The sequence below is a fragment of the Theropithecus gelada genome, chromosome 5, assembly GCF_003255815.1.
Source record: "Theropithecus gelada isolate Dixy chromosome 5, Tgel_1.0, whole genome shotgun sequence".
Lineage (NCBI taxonomy): Eukaryota > Metazoa > Chordata > Mammalia > Primates > Cercopithecidae > Theropithecus > Theropithecus gelada.
This window is the reverse complement of record NC_037672.1, coordinates 33,273,706-33,288,197: the sequence shown is the minus strand read 5'-3', so window position 1 is coordinate 33,288,197 and position 14,492 is coordinate 33,273,706.

Sequence of the window (14,492 nt, the reverse complement as noted above, 5' to 3'; positions counted from 1 at the left end):
AGTTTTTACCTAGTTTAAATTATTGATTCCATAAAATTCCTTCAATTTCTGAATAATTGATATTACTAATTATGGTAGTAATATATGACCTTAAAACCTGTCTACAAGAGCAATGTAACAAAAAGAGTTCATAAAAGAAATTCTTCCTTATTCTTTGTCATTAAAGTATATGTATGAGACTAGGAAATTATAAGCAGATAAATATCTGTGGCAGGTATCCATGATGAAGGTACTTACAATCAGTTCCAGAATACGTGAGGAACTTTAGAAATAAGAAACACAAAAATGTCACCTTTTATTCTCAGTGAATAAGGCTCCTTCATGTTCTGGGTAACCCAATGGATTGGTTCATTCAGAAGTTAAAAACAAGGAGTCACATAGCTTCTCATAGTTTTCAGGGGTTACCAATGTTACAGGATTTGAGATCATAAACTAATCAATTATTTTCTCACTATTAGGCTTTTTCCTAATTAGTGAGCTAATAATACAAATCTGACAAGTGCAAATGTGCTCTCTGATATCTTTCACTAAAGTAAAAATATCCACTTAACCACAGCTACAGCTACACACTGGAATTTTTTTAAGTGTAAAAACAAAATATGATTTATAAGAATCTGCCAAAATAATCATAATTAACACTTAGCCATTTATATGTGAAACTAATAGGTTTCTTTCCTCTAGAAAAGTTATTGTCCAGAGATAAAATTTTTATTGGCATAACCAATTCATATATTTAACTAACACTTCCATTTTGGTTCAAAATTGATGTTCATTTTCCAAAACATACTAAAGTAAACTTTACAAAAAATAAGATTTACTCAATTTAAGAGTATTATTTGATAACTTTTAAAAATTGTATAAAATTATGTAGCCTCCACCTTAATGAGATAAAATTTTTCCACTGATGACTTGCTGTCAAATACCTTTTCCCAACCTTTTTGGAAGTAACCATTTATTTGCTATCTGTAATTAATAGCTTTGTCTCAATGCTTTTTATATAAATGGAATGAACATTTATATGTAGTCTTTTGTATTGGACTTATTTTTCTTATTACAATATTGTTATAATTTTATCATGCTGTTGCTGTATTGATGGTTCATTTCTTCATAGTGCTGAAACACATTCCATAATTTGCATATATCCAGTTTCTTTACCCATTCACTATCTGATGACCCAACACATTATTTTTAGTTCTTGACAAATATGAATAATTCTGCTTTGAGCTTCACATAAAAGTCTTTGTGTTAAAATAGCTCTTCATTTATGTTGGAAAATGTTCTAAGAATGAGAGTGCTAGGCTATATAATAAATTAAAGTATAACTTGTAAATATTAATTTAAAAATACCTAAAAATAAATTTAATTAAGAAGGTAAAAAATCTCTACAAGGAAAACAATGGAACACTAATGAAATAAATCGAAGAAGATACAATAAAGTAGAAAGACATCTCATGTTCATAAATTGAAAGAATTAATGTTGGAAAATGTCCATACTACCAAAAGGAATCTACAGATTCAAGGCAATCCCTACATAAATATAAATGACATTTTGCACAGAAATAGCAAAAGAAAAAAAATCTAAAATTTCTGTGGAATCACAAAAGATCCCAAATAATCAAAGCTTTCTCAAGCAAAAAGAACAAAACTGAAGGCATTACACTACTACATGACTTCAAAATATACTACAGAACTGTACTAACCAAAATCTTCTGCTACTGGCTTACAAACAAGCAGACACATAGACCAAGTGAATTGAATAGAGAACCAATAAATAAATCCATGTATTTACAGCCAACTGATCTTCAACAAAGATGCCAAGAACATTCATTGTAGAAAGGACAGTATCTTTAATAAATTTTACTTAGAAAATTGGATATTCATATTCAAAAAAAAAATGGAACTAGACTTCTATCTTCCACTATTATACAAAAATCAACTAAAAGTGAATTAAAGATTTTAATGTGAGACATGAAACCAGTAGATCTGAAACCACAGACTCAAAAACACACTCAAAACTATGAAATCACATAGGGGAAATGCTTTAGGATATTGGTATAGGCAAATATTTTATAAAGAAGACCAAAAACACACAGGCAACCAAAGCAAAAACAGACAAATGGGACTACAGCAAACTCTAAAGTTTTCGCGCAGCAAAGAAAACAATCGAGTGAAGATTCCTTCTGCTTTTGGCGTCATATACAAGAAATCACTGCCAAGACCAATATCAGGGTTTGTTTACCAAACAGTTTTATACTTTCTAGTTTTAGGTTCAAATATTTAATCAATGTTAAGTTGATTTGTTTTGTGTATGGTGTAAGATAGTGTTCAAGTTCATTATTATGCTTGGAGATATTGAAATTTCCCAGCCCCATTTGTTGAAGAAATTGTCTTTTTCATATTGTGTGTTAATAGCATTCTTGTTGAAGATCAGTTTGAATGTATTTGCATATGTTTATTTATGGGCACTTTATCTGTCCCACTAGCCTACATGTTTGCCTTAATACCAGTATCTATCATAATGCTTTAGTTACTGGTTCTTTGCAATATATTTTGAAATCAGGGCATTTGATGCTTCCATCTTTGTTCTTTTCCAAGACTGGCTATTTGGAGTCTTTTCTGGTTCTATATGAATTTTAGAATTGCTTGATCTATTTATGTAAAAAAGTCATTATAATATTGATAGGCATTGCATTGACACTATATATAGCTTTTAGCAGTGTGAACATTTTAACAGTATCAATTTTTCCAGTTCATAAACACACGATATCTTCTGTTTATTTGTGTCTCTTCCATTTTTCCATCAATGTTTTATAGTTTTCAGTGTGCAGGTCTTTTATCTCCTTAATTAAGTTTATTCCTAAATATTTTTTGGTGCTTCTGTAAATGAGATTATTAATTCTTTTTCTGATATTTGCTTGTTGGTGTATAGAAACACAATGGACTTTTGTATGTTGATTTTGTATCCTGCAACTTTACTGAATTCATTTCTTAGTTTTAAAAGTTTTTTGGTGGAGCTTTTAGTGTTTTCTATATATATGATCATGTAATCTGCAGAGTAAAATTGACTCCTTTTTTCTGATTTAGATGTCATTTTACTTTATTTTATATTAAATAATTAATTAATTTTTGCCTAATTGCTATGACTAGAACTTCCAAATCTGTGTTCACTAGAAGTGGTAAGAATGGGCATCTTTGTCTTGTTCCTGAACATAGAGAAAAACTGTCGATTTTTCACTGGATTTTATCATGTTGAGCCAAACTCCTTCTATAATAAGTTTGTTACAAGTTTTTATGTAATTTTTGAGTGTTACCACATATGACTATCCCATGTAAAGGATTTAATTTTACTTTTACCCTCTATGTAATGGAAACTACCATACATATGTCCTATGACATTTTTTACATTAAGGAGATTGTTCATATTAATAAATATAGCCATAGTTCATTTATTTTAACCTCTTTACTTGTATTTATATATGCAGGACGTGTGTGTGTGTATTTCACCATACTTTTATCCATTTTAGTGTAGATAACATGTGCAGTTTTATAATATTTTTCTGAAAAATATTGCTAGCATCTGTTATATAATGAATAATCTAAGAATGTAATTATTGAATTATGGAATATAGATTTTTAAATTCTACTAGTTATTGTCAAAGTGTGAAATCAATTTACAGTTACTCTACATTTTATGCAACTTCTGATATTGTTAGAAATTATGATACTTTTGCTACCGGTGAAAAATGGCATGTCATTGATATCACTGAGGATTCATTTAAATGTTTTATTATGAATGAGTTGAGTAAATTTGTATGTACTATGAGTCATTTTTTTCTCTCTTGTGAAGTGCCATATTAGTTATTTTGCATTTTATTAGTGCATTTTTTATTTATTAAAATTACTTCCTTGCATGTTTTATATACAAATCCTTTCAAATTTTAGGTGAAAATGTTTATACCTTTCTCTCAGTATGTGGCTTGACTTTTTATCAATAGCAGATCTTTTAACTTAATTTAAAGGAATTAGGTATTTTAAAATTATTATTTGCATTTTGTGTCTTCTTCAAGAATGTTTGTCTTACTCCACAATCATAAAAACATCACTTTACATTACCTTCTAAATATCTTGTAGACTTTATGCTTTAGACTTTAATCCACCTGGAATTTAATTTTGAGTATGGTATGATATAGAAAATCCATTTTATTTTTTCTATATTTTAATTATTTCTTCCAGAATAGTTTATTAACCATTTAATAATTTTACTCATAATCTGCAGCTCTATCTTTCACAATTCAAGTTCCCATTTGTACCAAGGAATAATTTTGGATATTCATTCTGTTTCATTTGTCTATTTATCCTGGGAAAAGTTTACACAACCCTTATTACTAACACTTTATGGTAATTTTTAACAATCACTTTAAAGTCTAGCCATTATGTTTCTTTTTAGCAGTGTGTCAGGCATACTCCACTTTGCTCTTCTGTATAAAATTCAGTTTCTGTTCTCTAGATAATTGCTTTTATGCTTCTGTTTAAAATTGTAATTACTCTAAAGATTGTTTTTATAGGTCAGACATTTGATAATAATGAAACTTCTAATCCAAAATGTATATTTCTACATTTGCTTATTTTTTAAGTCATAAAATGTGTTGCATATTTTCTCTGTAATAGTCTTGCACATAGTTAATTATATTTTTCTTAGGCTAGAATACATATATAAACAAATTTATTAGGTCCAACTATTTTAAAGCTCTTTTCTCCCAGTTTTCTATGTAGAAAACTGCAGCACCTGAAAATAATGAAGATTTATTTAATTCTATTTTCAATTTTCAATATATTTTTTCTATTATCACAGTGTATTGGACAAAACTTTAGATGAAATGTAAATAGATGTAATAGTTTGATAGGTTATTATCTCTTTTCAAATCTTAAGAAAGTGTTTTTGACATTTTAATCTTTAAGTATATTAATATTTCAGTGGTTTGTAGATGTACTTTATTGCATTATTCTTTCTTTGTTAATAGTTACTATTATAAAAGTTTGTTAAATGTTATCAAAATATTTTAATCTTTCCCCCCACCTTCCATGACAACAGATTTTGGCATTGTTAGCATGTCTCTCCCACTTGGAAAGACAGAATAGTGTGTATAGATTCACACAGAACTTTTTTCCAAGGAACAATACAAGAATTTAGCTGAAACACTGAAAGAAACCACAGATCCTTTGAAAGAAGTGTCAGGCTGCAGCCTGTACCATGAGCCAGGTGGAAAACTCTAGGTCCTCAGAGTGTGAGAGGTGGAAAAACTGCTTCTGTTACTATATGCTCCCACTGGGGAACCTGGCTATCCAGGCCACGCGGGCAGGCCTTAACCCTCCTCAGCACTGTACCTGATTTAAAGAGCAGTGGGGAGTATACGAGAAGGCATGACATTGGGACATGCTTTGCATGCATTCTGTCTCCAACAAGGATGGAGGGAAGCCATCCCTGATTCGACCTCACAGAAGACCTCACAGAAGTCTTCTAGCTAACAGAGGCCACATGTTAAGAAAAACTCACAGCTGAGATTTGCAATATAATCTCAATTAAAAACAAACTTCCTTGACCAGAACTGAGGGTCAAGTGGGAATTATGCTGTGGCCCTGGGTGTAGGAGCTGGCAGACCAAGAGGGGCAGGGTCTGAAAGCTGAGGTTGCCGTCTCCATGGGGAAGGTTTATGGTCTGTGTCGGTTGTGAGTTCTGAGCATAGACTGCCTGAAAACCAGCTAGCTGCTTTGCCAAGTGTGTGGGAGCTTGGTGGAGCTTTCTGCTGCCTGCTACTTCCCACTCTCCATGTAGATTCTTCCATACAGCAGAGACAGCTGCACTACTCAATGGAACATTACCCCAGTGTCCAGAGAACCGCCCTCTGATCCCCACTGGGGCCGTTGCAAGCCCGGCATGTGGAAAGCCAGAGCTCAGACTTGCTTGACCTTGCCTCCACTTGGCTTTGCCCCTCCACCTAACCAGGTAGCTTAACGCAAAGGACAGAGACTTTTGGGAGCATTATGGTCCAGTACCTCCCACGGGTAACACAAAGCAAGCACAAATCCCACTGTTACCACTTGGAAGCACCACCTCCTGGCTGGATGCCAACTGACACAGCCCACTACAGCATCTCCAGGTAGAATAACACAATGCCCAGGAAGGAGAAAACTTGTCTGTGACTTCAGCTATCACCATTGCCTGCATCACCCCGGCTAACCAGGAAGTTCTGAGTCTGTCCACATAACCAATTCATTGCTACTACAACTGGTATTTGAGAAAGCCAGCACAATAAGCCTATTTATAGACCTATCACCCCCATCTAAGCTGGTGCTGGTATCCACTGCTGGGAGACGTGAGGGCAGGTCACATTACTGGATTTCTTGCAGAGACATTCCCCAACATCAGCCTGGAGTGTGGCAGCTCATCTGAGTGGCTAAATCCAGAGCATCTGCAGCAGCAGCATTCATAACAGTCTGACTTTCACGAACTCCTACGTGTAGGGGAAGGAGGCGTGCATTACATCAATGACTCACTGTGTGACAAAATAATCCAGAGCAGGTCTTCAGTCTCAGAATTTTCCACTTATGGGAGGTTTCTCTCAGCAGAGACACAGGTGCGGTGCTGGACTGATCAGGGAATGTGTTTGATTCTACTCCAACAGTCAGACAGCCCCGTTGCTCATGAAGGGTCTTGGAGAAGTAGACTTCTTTTCTCCTTCATCCATCACTGCAGACATAGCTGGAGCTTCTTCCACAGAAGCTCAGAATAGGTGCATCTACATACAACCTTTCTGGACTATTTCAGGATGACTGCATTCCCACAGGAGCAGTGTCCTGTAAGTTCAGGCTTGCATGAGGAGAAGAGTCATAATTCCTATCTAGCTGGAACATGAACATTCCTTCAGATGAAAAGGTGCCTGTCTGATCGAATAGCCAAAGCAGCAGGTCAGGAGTGTGACTGGGAACTGGAAAACTTTTCTGCTGAACTGGCAAGGGAGCTGAGGTGGCTCCCTCCCTTCCCTCTTGAAAATATTTCAGTGTGTTTCACTGAGAGCTCCCCAGCTGGCTCTCACAAGGCTAGGACCTCTGCCAACCATTGGGTATTGCATTTACCCATTTGAGTCAGCCACAGCTGGTTTTACCCATGAAAACCTCCCCTACTGGCCTGAAGCCTGAACTGTTCAGCCCAATAAGTAAATACTGGGGGAAAGTTAAATAAAATGTGCACACCACTAGGGAATGAGATTAGCTTCAAGAGACTTTTGCCACTCCAACCAAACAGGAGACAGTGAACTTGTTCACACAGCAAGCACATTGCTGCTACAACCAGCATCTGAGAAAGCCATCATGCAAAGACTCTCTATAACCATGGACATTATACAGGGTCTTCAACACTAAAAGCACCAAGAATCAAATTAGACTATAGTAAACTAAACATTAAGGTCGCATCCTCAGAAGAAAGACAAAGACATAATAATTTAAAACGTTAAATAAAAAATAAATTCAAGAATAATTAGAATAATCTACATAATGAAAATAAATAAGAAAAATAATTCTGGGAATACGAAGAAGCAGGGTACTATAACACTCCACAAAAGATCAAGCTAGCTCTCTAGCCATGGCTCCAAACTGAGATGAAATATTTGAAATACCAGGTAAAGAATCCAAAAGACTGATTATTAAGCTACTCAAGGAGATACAGGAGAAAAGGGGAAAGCCAAGATAAAGACATTTTAAAAACAATTCAAAATATGAATTAAGTTTTTTTCTAAAGATACAGGTATTTTAAAGAAAAAGCAATCAGAACTTCTCAAAATGAAAGACAAATTTAGAGAAGTACAAAATACAGTGGAACAATTTAACAATGGACAAGACTAAGTAGAAAAAAGAATTTCAGAGCTCAAAGAAAATGCCTTTAAATTAACTTAGTCAGGCAAAAAGAAAAAATAATCCAAAGAAATAAACGAAGTCTCCAGAAATATAGGATTATTCCAAAATGGTAACCTAAGAATAATTGGTGTTCCTGAGGCAGAAGAGAAGGCACAAAGTTTTGAAAAATTATTTGAAAGAATAATTGAGGAAAAGTTCCCTGGCCTTGCTAGAGATTTAGATGTCTAAATATAAGAAGCTGAAAGAACTCCTGGGAGACTCATTGCAAAAATGATACCACCAAGGCATATAGTTACCGAGATACCTAAAGTCAACACGAAGGCAAGAATTCTAAGAGAGGTGAGACAAAACCATCAGGTAACCTATTAAGAAAAGCCTATCAGACTAAGACTTTTTAGCTGGAACCTTACAAGCCACAAGTCATTGAGATTATATCTTTAGTCTCCTTAAACTGAATAACTGTCAGCTAATTTTTTTTTTTTTTTTGTCCAGAAAAACTAAGTTTCATAAGTGAAGGGGAAATAAAGTATTTTTCAGAGAAGCAAATGCTGAGAGAATTTGTCACTACCAGAATAGCTCTACATGAAATGCTAAAAGGAGTTCTAAATCTTGAAACAAAAGGTAGATCTGCACAAGAATAGAAACTCTTGAAAGCTTAAAACTCACAGAGCCTATAAAATCATAACACAATAAAGAAAACAAAATATATAGGTAACAATCAATATGAAAAATGAAACAGTATTTCACATCTCAATATTAACATTGAATATAAATGGTCTAAATGCTGCATTTAAAAGAGACAAATTGACAGAATGGATAAAAAATTACAAAGCAAATATTTACCATCTTCAAGAGACTCACCTAACACATAAGGATTCATATAGACTCAAGGTGAAGGGGTGGAAAAATTTCTTCCATGAAAATGGAAGTTAAAACAAGCAAAAGTAACTATTCTTAGAAGAAACAGACTTAACAACAACAACAGGAAAAAACAAAGAAGGTAATTATACTGTGATAAAAGAACCAATCAAATGAGAAGATATTACACACACACACACAAACACACACACACACACACATATATACACACACATACCTGCACCTAACTCTGAAGATCCCAGATTCATGAAACAATTATTACTAGACCTGAGGAAAAAAAGATATCAACACAATAATGGACTTCAACTCTCCACTGAAAGCATTAGACAGATCACTGGGACAGAATGTCAACAAAGAATTAAACTGCACTCTAGAACAAATGGATCTATCAGATATTTACAGAACTTTCTATCCAAGAAATATAGAATATGTATTATTTCTGTCAGCAATGGAATATTCTCCAAGACAGGTCATATCATGGACCATAAAACAAGTCTCAATAAGTTTAAAAAAACAAAAATTATATCAAGTGTCTTCTCAGACAGCAGATGAATAAAACTAGAAATCAACTCAATAAAGAATCCTCAAAATAATACAAATACATGAAAATTAAACAATCTGCTTCTGAATGATTTTTGGGTTAACAGTTAAATCAATACGGAAATTTTAAAATGTTTCGAAATGAATGATAATAGTGATGCAAGTTATCAAAACCTCTGGTATACAGTAAAAGAAGTGCTTAGAGAAAAACTTACAGTGCTAAATATCTACGTCAAAAAGTCTGAAAGATCTGAAATAGAAAATTTAAGGTCACATCTCAAGGAACTAGAGAAACAAGTACAAACAAAACTGAAAGCTAGCAGAATAAAAGAAATAACAAAGATTAGAGAATAACTAAATGAAATGGAAACAGCAACAACAACAACAAAACAAACAACAGAGCAAAAGTTGGTTTTCTAAAAAGATAAACAAAACCAATGTACCATTAGCCAGATTAACCAAGAAAAAAAGAAAGAAGATTCAAATAAGCTCAATTATAAATGTAAATCGAAAAATTAAAATGAACACCACAAAATACAAAAGAGTACTGAAGATAACTCTGAACACCTCTATGCATACAAACTAGAAAATCTAGAGAAAATGGACAAATTACTGGAAACATACAACTTTCCTATCTTGAATTAGGTAGAAATGGAAATCCTGAACAGATCAATAACAAGTGGTAATATTGAATCAGTAATTAAAAAAAAAAAAAAAAAACTTCCAACAAAAAAGCCCAGAACCAGATGGATTCACAGCTGAATTCTACCAGACAAAGAAACATTAGTACCAATCCTAAGAAATTATTCCAAAAGATTGAGAAAAAGGGAATCTAACCTAATGAAGTATTATCCATTATCTTCATTCTATGAAGTCAATACTACCCACTTATCAAAACCAGGAAAGACATAACCAAAAAACAAAAGAACAACAACAAAAACAAAAACCCCAAAAAACTACAGATCAATATATCCCTGATGAACATAAATGCAAAAATCCTCAACAAAATACTAACAAGCTGAATTCAACAGCACATCAAAAGATAATATACCATAATCGAGTGGATTTTATCTCAGAGATGCAAGGATGGCTTAACATATGCAAATCAGTAAACATAGTGTATCACATAAACAATTAAAAACAACCATATATATAAATATATATGATCATCTCAATAAAATTTTGCATGGGTTTATGATAAAAACCTTCAACAAACTATACACAGAAGGAACATACCTGAAAATAATAAAAGCCATATATGACAACCCCACAGCTAACAGCATACTGAAGGGGGAAAAGTTGAAAACTATCCCCCCAAAAACTGAAAAAAAAAAAAAAGAAGAAGCTCACTTTCACTACTTGTATTCAACATAGCACTAGAAGTCGTAGGCAGACCAACCAGGCAGGAGAAAGAAATAAAGGGCATCCAAATTGGAAAAGAGGAAGCCAAACCACCTCTGTTTGCCAATGATATTATCATATTCTTAGAAAACTCTAATGACTCATCCAAAAGACTTACAGATTTTATTAATAAATTACGTAGCGTCTCAGGTTGCAAAATCAATGTGCACAAATCAGTAGCACATGTATATACCATCAACATCCAAGCTGAGAATCAATTCAAGAACTCAATTGCTTTTACAATAGATGCAAAAATGTACTTATAAATATACTTAATGAAATAGCTGAAATATCTCTACAAGGAGAACTACAAAGCCCTGGTGAAAGAAATCATAGATGACACAAAGAAATGGAAACACATTCCATGTTCATGGATTTGAAGAATTAATATAGTAAAAATGACTATACTTCCCAAAGCAATCTATAGATTTAATGCGATTTCTATCAAAATACCAACACAATTTTTGACATAATTAGAAAAAAAAAATCAAAATTTTCATATGGAACCGAAAAAAGAGCCTGAATAGATAAAATAAATTTGAGCAAAAAGAAGATATCTAGAGGCATCACATTACTAGACTTCAAGTTATACTACAAGGCTATACTTGCCAAAACAGCATGGTACTGGTAGAAAAGTAGATGCACAGACCAATGGAATAGAAGAAAGAACCCAGAAATAAAGCCAAATACTTACAACCAATGATCTTCAAAAAAGTCTTCAAAAATATAAACTGAAAAGTAATAAATGGTGGCATGAAAATTGGATAGCCACATGTAGAAGAATGAAATTGGATGGCTGTCTCTCACCACATGTAAATATCAACTCAAGAGAAACCAAAGGCTTAAATCTAACACCTAAAGCCATGACAATTCTAGAAGAAAACCTAGGAAAAACTCTTCTAGACATTGGCCTAGACAAAGAATTCATGGCTAAGACCCAAAAAGCAAACGCAATAAAACCAAAAATAAATAAATAGGGCCTAATTAAACTAACAGCTTCTGCATAGCAAAAATAATAATCAACTGAGTAAACTGACAAACCACAGAATGAAAGAAAATATTTGCAAACTATGCATTCAACCAAAGACTAATATTCAGAATCTATAAGGAACTGAAACAAATCAGTAAAATGCAACAAACAATCCCATCAAACAGTGGACAAATTGCATGAATGGACATTTCTCAAAAGAAGATATACCAATGGCCAACAAACATATAAAAAATGTTCAACATTAATAATCATCAGATAAATACAAATTAAAATAACAATGAGGTATCATCTTACCCCAGCCAGAATGGCCATTATGAAAAGGTCAAAAAACAATAGATGTTGGCATGTACATTGTGAAAACGGGACACTTATACACTGATGGTGGGAATGTAAATTAAATACAACCTCTATGGAAAATAGTATGGAAGTTTCTTAAGGGACCAGAGGTAGATCTAATATTCCATCCATCTATCCTACTGCTGGATATCTACCCTATCCTCTAGGAACCCTATATTATCTTGGTGAAGAGCTTTTCACTACTGATTCTATTTGTCTAATTATTATAAGCTTGTTCAGTTTTTATAATTTTTCTTTAGTCAGTTTGTTAAATTGTAATTTTATAATAATTTCTCAATGCATTTTATTTATATTTTCAAATTTATTGACTATGGTTATTTATAATATGTACATTTAAATACAAAGGAAATAAGCCATTATATTAAAGAGACACCTGCGAGCATATGTTCATTACATCACAATTAACAATTGCAATGATATGGAACCACCCTAAGTACCCATCAACGGATGGGTGGATAAAGAAATTGTAGAAATTGTGGTGTATATACATCAAGGAATACTACTCAGCCTTAAAAAAGAACAAAATAATGTCATTTGCTCCAACTTGAATGGAGCTGAGGGCCGTTATTCTATGTTCTCACTTAAAAGTAGGCACTAAGCTATGGGTACACAAAGGCATATAAAGTGATATAATTTGGTGACTTAGCTGGAGGAGAGTTAGAAAGAAGTGTGGGATAAAAAAACTACATATTGGGTATAGTGCATACTATTCAGGTGGTGAGTGCACTAAAATCTCAGAGTTCACGATTGTATAATTCATCTATTTAACCAAAAAACCATTTGTACCTCCAAAACTATTGAAATATAGTTGTAATAAAATTAAAATAGGGTAGTGATTATAATAATAGGGTTTCTAGTGTTGAAATGTCTTTATATACTTGGAGAAAGTCTATATAGTTAGGATATATTTTTTGTATATATGTATATATATAGCTAGATTTGGTTTAAAAATTTGTTCATGACTTTAACATCTGTGTTTATTAGTAAATTTAGTTTTGAATGTTTTTTCCTATAATGTCTTTGATGGTTTTGTTATCAGGCAAGCTAACATCATAAAATATCTTGAGAAGGAAGGTAGGATGTTTTACATGGTTGTTTATACTGCAGAAGAGCTTGTGTACAAATGTAATTATTTATTCTTTAAATGTTTAAAATAATATTTCTGTAAATCTTCTGGGAACCCTATATTTTCTTGGTGAAGAGTTTTTAACTACTGATTCTATTTGTTTAATTATTATAAGCTTGTTCAGGTTCTGTAATTCTTCTTTAGCCAGTTGGTTAATTTGTAATTTTATAATAATTTCACTATGCACTTGATTTATATTTTCAAATATATTGACTATAGTTACTTATAATATGTACATTTAAATACAAATTTGGTACCATCTATGGTTATATTCTCTTTTTTATTCCCCAAAATTGTATGCGTACCTTCTCTCTTTGTTTCCTTTATCATTTTGTCAGGGTTTGCCTATATAAGGGTTTGGTAAAGTTTTGGCAGTGGTTTGCCCACGTTTTATTAAATAATTAAATTTTTAATTAATATTTATCACTACATATATTTTATTCCTACTTTTTTGAATGTATTCTGAATTAAGCATTTGAACTTTTAAACTTATATTCAGTAATTATCTTGTGCCTGTCTTTTATAATGTGAGAATTTGAGGGCATACATCTTCCTATACATAATCCTTCATCTGCATCCTGCAAGTTGTAATACCTAGTGCTATTTTTGGCATTCATTTACAAATCAGTTATAAAATGTGTTACAATTCATTTCTAAAGCAATTACAATGAGTATGAAAACATCTTCTGATGATTGTGGATATGTCTACTTCATTCAATAAACATTTATATTCTTACCATATGATAGATCCTGGAGTTAGTTCTCTCTTATGATGCTTTTTTATTCCTTGTATGATTATTCACTTTTAACTCTGATCCACTGATTTTCGGAGGATCTTAGTTGGTAGAAATAATATCTCAAATGAGGGAAGATTCCTCTGGTGAGGAATCTCACGTCATTTTACAAAATGTCTGACCCACATTCTTTCAAAGACTTTAATATAAATTTAAATTTATGAATTGAGGTTTTCTTGAAAGAACAGTGTTAGAAACTTAATGTTTGTATACCTCTCCAAAATTTACATATTGAAATTCTAACTCCCAGTGTGGCAATATTAGGAGGTGTGGCCTTTGGGAAGAAATCAGGTCATAAGGATGAAGCATTCATGAATGGAATTAATTGTTCTTATAAGAAGAGAAAGGAGAGAGCTTGCTTCCTCTCTCTCTGCTCTCTGCCATGTGAGGACACAAGAAGATGGGCCCGGCTCAGTGGCTCATGCCCGTAATCCCAGCACTTTCAGAAGCCTAGGTGGTAGGATCACCTGAGTTCAGGAGTTTGAGACCAGCA